Genomic DNA, 6001 nt, shown 5'->3' with positions numbered 1-6001 from the left:
AGGCTCTCCTCTCTCTCTGTAGGCTAACCAGGCTCTCCTCTCTCTGTTGGCTAACCAGGCTCTCCTCTCTCTGAAGGCTAACCTGGCTCTCCTCTCTCTCTGTAGGTTAACCAGGCTCTCCTCTCTCTGTTGGCTAATCAGGCTCTCCTCTCTCTCTGTAGGTTAACCAGGCTCTCCTCTCTCTCTGTAGGCTAACCAGGCTCTCCTCTCTCTCTGTAGGTTAACCAGGCTCTCCTCTCTCTCTGTAGGCTAACCAGGCTCTCCTCTCTCTCTGTAGGCTAACCAGGCTCTCCTCTCTCTCTGTAGGCTAACCAGGCTCTCCTCTCTCTGTTGGCTAACCAGGCTCTCCTCTCTCTGAAGGCTAACCTGGCTCTCCTCTCTCTCTGTAGGTTAACCAGGCTCTCCTCTCTCTGTTGGCTAACCAGGCTCTCCTCTCTCTCTGTAGGTTAACCAGGCTCTCCTCTCTCTCTGTAGGCTAACCAGGCTCTCCTCTCTCTCTGTAGGCTAACCAGGCTCTCCTCTCTCTCTGTAGGTTAACCAGGCTCTCCTCTCTGTAGGCTAACCAGGCAGCAGCCTACAAGAACAGTGTTACCTGGTAGGTAGGAGCCTTTAGAGGTGGCAGGTAGACAGCAGGTAGACAGCAGGTAGACAGCAGCCTACAAGAAAAGTGTTACCTGGTAGGTAGGAGCCTTTAGAGGTGGCAGGTAGACAGCAGGTAGACAGCAGTCTATAGAGGCAGGCAGACAGCAGTCTATAGAGGCAGGCAGACAGCAGTCTATAGAGGCAGGCAGACAGCAGTCTATAGAGGCAGGCAGACAGCAGTCTATAGAGGCAGGTAGACAGCAGTCTATAGAGGCAGGCAGACAGCAGTCTATAGAGGCAGGCAGACAGCAGTCTATAGAGGCAGGCAGACAGCAGTCTATAGAGGCAGGTAGACAGCAGTCTTTAGAGGCAGGTAGACAGTAACCTACAAGGAAAGTGCTACCTGGTAGGCAGGATCCTTTAGAGGTGGCAGGTAGACAGCAGTCTATAGAGGCAGGTTGACAGCAGGTAGACGGCAGTCTATAAGAAAAGTGTTACCTGGTGGGTTGGATCCTTTAGAGGTGGCAGGTAGACAGTAACCTACAAGGAAAGTGCTACCTGGTAGGTAGGAGCCTTTAGAGGTGGCAGGTAGACAGTAATCTACAAGGAAAGTGTTACCTGTTAGGGTAGGATCCTTTAGAGGTGGCAGGTAGACAGCAGGTAGACAGCAGGTAGACGGCAGGTAGACAACAACCTACAAGAAAAGTGTTACATGGTAGGTTAGGATCCTTTAGAGGTGGCAGGTAGACCGCAGTCTATAGAGGCAGGTAGATAGCAGTCTATAAGAAAAGTGTTACCTGGTGGGTAGGATCCTTTAGAGGTGGCAGGTAGACAGCTGGTAGACGCAGGTAGACAGCAGTCTATAGAGGCAGGTAGACAGTAGGTAGACAGCAGTCTATAGAGGCAGGTAGACAGTAATCTACAAGAAAAGTGTTACCTGGTAGGTAGGAGCCTTTAGAGGTGGCAGGTAGACAGTAATCTACAAGGAAAGTGTTACCTGTTAGGGAAGGATCCTTTAGAGGTGGCAGGTAGACAGCAGGTAGACAGCAGGTAGACGGCAGGTAGACAGCAACCTACAAGAAAAGTGTTACCTGGTAGGTTAGGATCCTTTAGAGGTGGCAGGTAGACAGCAGTCTTTAGAGGCAGGTAGACAGCAGTCTATAGAGGCAGGTAGACAGCAGTCTACAAGGAAAGTGTTACCTGGTAGGTAGGAGCCTTTAGAGGTGGCAGGTAGACAGCAGGTAGACGGCAGGTAGACAGCAGCCTACAAGAAAAGTGTTACCTGGTGGGTAGGAGCCTTTAGAGGTGGCAGGTAGACAGTAACCTACAAGGAAAGTGCTACCTGGTAGACGGCAGTCTTTAGAGGCTGGTAGACGGCAGTCTATAGACGCAGGTAGACAGCAGGTAGACGGCAGTCTATAGACGCAGGTAGACAGCAGTCTTTAGAGGCAGGTAGACAGTAACCTACAAGGAAAGTGCTACCTGGTGGGTAGGATCCTTTAGAGGTGGCAGGTAGACAGCAGTCTTTAGAGGCAGGTAGACAGCAGTCTATAGAGGCAGGTAGACAGCAGTCTACAAGGAAAGTGTTACCTGGTAGGTAGGAGCCTTTAGAGGTGGCAGGTAGACAGCAGGTAGACGCAGGTAGACAGCAGTCTATAGAGGCAGGTAGACAGCAGGTAGACGGCAGTCTATAGACGCAGGTAGACAGCAGGTAGACAGCAGTCTTTAGAGGCAGGTAGACAGCAGGTAGACAGCAGTCTTTAGAGGCAGGTAGACAGCAGTCTTTAGAGGCAGGTAGACAGTAACCTACAAGGAAAGTGTTACCTGGTGGGTAGGATCCTTTAGAGGTGGCAGGTAGACAGCAGGTAGACGGCAGGTAGACAGCAGCCTACAAGAAAAGTGCTACCTCGTGGGTAGGATCTTGTAGAGGTGGCAGGTAGACAGTAACCTACAAGAAAAGTGTTACCTGGTAGGTTAAGATCCTTTAGAGGTGGCAGGTAGACAGCAGTCTATAGAGGCAGGTAGACAGTAACCTACAAGAAAAGTGTTACCTGGTGGGTAGGATCCTTTAGGAGGTGGCTGGTAGACAGCAGGTAGACAGTAACCTACAAGGAAAGTGTTACCTGGTAGGTTAGGATCCTTTAGAGGTGGCAGGTAGACAGCAGTCTATAGAGGCAGGTAGACAGTAACCTACAAGAAAAGTGTTACCTGGTGGGTAGGATCCTTTAGGCGTAGCAGGTAGACGGCAGGTAGACAGCAACCTACAAGGAAGGTTCTACCTGGTAGGTAGGAGCCTTTAGAGGTGGCCGGTAGACAGGAACCTACAAGAAAAGTGCTACCTGGTGGGTAGGATCCTTTAGGGGTGGCAGGTAGACGACAGGTAGACAGCAACCTACAAGAAAAGTGCTACCTGGTGGGTAGGATCCTTTAGGGGTGGCAGGTAGATGGCAGGTAGACAGCAACCTACAAGAAAAGTGCTACCTGGTGGGTAGGATCCTTTAGAGGTGGCAGGTAGATGGCAGCCTATGGAGGCAGGTAGGAAGCAGCCTACGGAGGCAGGTAGACAGTAGGTAGACAGCAGGTAGACAGCAGGTAGACGGCAGCCTATGGAGGCAGGTAGACAGCAGGTAGGCAGCAGGTCAACAGCAGGTAGACCACAGGTAGACAGCAGCTAGACAGCAGGTAGACAGCAGTCTATAGAGGCAGGTAGACAGTAACCTACAAGAAAAGTGTTACCTGGTGGGTAGGATCCTTTAGGGGTAGCAGGTAGACGGCAGGTAGACAGCAACCTACAAGGAAAGTTCTATCTGGTAGGTAGGAGCCTTTAGAGGTGGCCGGTAGACAGGAACCTACAAGAACAGTGTTACCTGATGGGTAGGATCCTTTAGAGGTGGCAGGTAGACAGCAGGTAGACGGCAGGTAGACAGCAGCCTACAAGAAAAGTGTTACCTGGTAGGTAGGATCCTTTAGAGGTGGCAGGTAGACAGCAGTCTATAGAGGCAGGTAGACAGTAACCTACAAGAAAAGTGTTACTTGATGGGTAGGATCCTTTAGAGGTGGCAGGTAGACAGCAGGTAGACGGCAGGTAGACAGCACCCTACAAGAAAAGTGTTACCTGGTAGGTAGGATCCTTTAGAGGTGGCAGGTAGACAGCAGGTAGACGGCAGGTAGACAGCAGCCTACAAGAAAAGTGTTACCTGGTAGGTAGGATCCTTTAGAGGTGGCAGGTAGACAGCAGTCTATAGAGGCAGGTAGACAGTAACCTACAAGAAAAGTGTTACTTGATGGGTAGGATCCTTTAGAGGTGGCAGGTAGACAGCAGGTAGACGGCAGGTAGACAGCAGCCTACAAGAAAAGTGTTACCTGGTGGGTAGGATCCTTTAGAGGTGGCAGGTAGACAGCAGGTAGACGGCAGGTAGACAGCAGCCTACAAGAAAAGTGTTACCTGGTAGGAAGGATCCTTTAGAGGTGGCCGGTAGACAGCAACCTACAAGAAAAGTGCTACCTGGTGGGTAGGATCCTTTAGGGGTGGCAGGTAGACGGCAGGTAGACAGCAGCCTACAAGAAAAGTGTTACCTGGTGGGTAGGATCCTTTAGAGGTGGCAGGTAGAGAGTAACCTACAAGGAAAGTTCTACCTGGTAGGGAAGGATCCTTTAGAGGTGGCCGGTAGACAGCAACCTACAAGAAAAGTGCTACCTGGTGGGTAGGATCCTTTAGGGGTGGCAGGTAGATGGCAGGTAGACAGCAACCTACAAGAAAAGTGCTACCTGGTGGGTAGGATCCTTTAGGGGTGGCAGGTAGATGGCAGGTAGACAGCAACCTACAAGAAAAGTGCTACCTGGTGGGTAGGATCCTTTAGGGGTGGCAGGTAGATGGTAGACTATGGAGGCAGGTAGGAAGCAGCCTATGGAGACAGGTAGACGGCAGGTAGACAGGAGGTAGACAGCAGGTAGACAGCAGGTAGGCAGCAGGTAGACAGCAGGTAGACAGTAGGTAGACAGCAGGTAGACAGCAGGTAGACAGCAGGTAGACAGCAGGTAGACAGCAGTCTTTAGATACAGGAACACATCAGGTAGACAGCAGGTAGGCAGCAGGTAGACAGCAGGTAGACAGTAGGTAGACGGCAGGTAGACAGCAGCCTTTCGATGCAGGTAGGCAGCAGGTAGGCAGCAGGTAGACAGCAGGTAGACGGCAGGTAGACAGCAGCCTTTCGATGCAGGTAGGCAGCAGGAAGGCAGCAGGTGGACAGCAGGTGGACAGCAGGTAGACAGCAGGTAGACAGCCGTCTTTAGATGCAGGTAGACAGCAGGTAGACAGCAGGTAGACAGCAACCTTTAGATGCAGGTAGACAGCAGGTACACAGCAGGTACACAGCAGGCAGACAGCAGGTAGGCAGCAGTCTTTAGATGCAGGTAGACAGCAGGTAGACAGCAGGTAGACCGCAGGTAGACAGCAGGTAGGCAGCAGTCTTTAGATGCAGGTAGACAGCAGGTAGACAGCAGGTAGACAGCAGGTCGACAGCAGCCTTTAGATGCAGGTAGACAGCAGGTAGACAGCAGGTAGACAGCAGGTAGACAGCAGTCTTTAGATACAGGTAGACAGCAGGTAGACAGCAGCTAGACAGCAGGTAGACAGCAGCCTTTAGATGCAGGTAGACAGCAGGTGGACAGCAGGTAGACAGCAGGTAGACAGTAGGTAGACAGCAGGTAGACAGCAGTCTTTAGATACATGTAGACAGCAGGTAGACGGCAGGTAGACAGCAAGTAGACGGCAGGTAGACAGCAGGTAGACAGCGGGTAGACAGCAGGTAGACAGCAGGTAGACAGCAGGTAGACATCAGGTAGACAGCATGTAGACAGCAGGTAGACAGCAGGTAAACAGCAGGTAGACAGTAGGTAGACAGCAGGTAGACAGCAGGTAGACAGCAGTCTTTAGATGCAGGTAGACAGCAGGTAGACAGTAGGTAGGCAGCAGGTAGACAGCAGGTAGACAGCAGGTAGACAGTAGGTAGACAGCAGGTAGACAGTAGGTAGACAGCAGGTAGCCAGCAGGTAGACAGCAGGTAGACAGCAGGTAGACAGCAGGTAGCCAGCAGGTAGACAGCAGGTAGACAGCAGGTAGACAGAAGGTAGACAGCTGGTAGACAGCAGGTAGACAGCAGGTAGACAGCTGGTAGACAGCAGGTAGACAGCAGGTAGACGGCAGGTAGACAGTAGGTAGACAGCAGGTAGACAGCAGGTAGACAGCAAGTAGACAGTAGGTAGACAGCAGGTAGCCAGCAGGTAGACAGCAGGTAGACAGCAGGTAGACAGCAGGTAGACAGCAGGTAGACAGCAGGTAGACGGCAGGTAGACAGCAGGTAGACAGTAGGTAGACAGCAGGTAGACAGCAGGTAGACAGCATCCCTTGGATCGGTTA

The sequence above is a fragment of the Oncorhynchus kisutch genome, unplaced genomic scaffold, assembly GCF_002021735.2.
Source record: "Oncorhynchus kisutch isolate 150728-3 unplaced genomic scaffold, Okis_V2 Okis09a-Okis19a_hom, whole genome shotgun sequence".
NCBI classification, from domain to species: Eukaryota; Metazoa; Chordata; class Actinopteri; order Salmoniformes; family Salmonidae; genus Oncorhynchus; species Oncorhynchus kisutch.
This window is presented reverse-complemented; position numbering follows the sequence as displayed.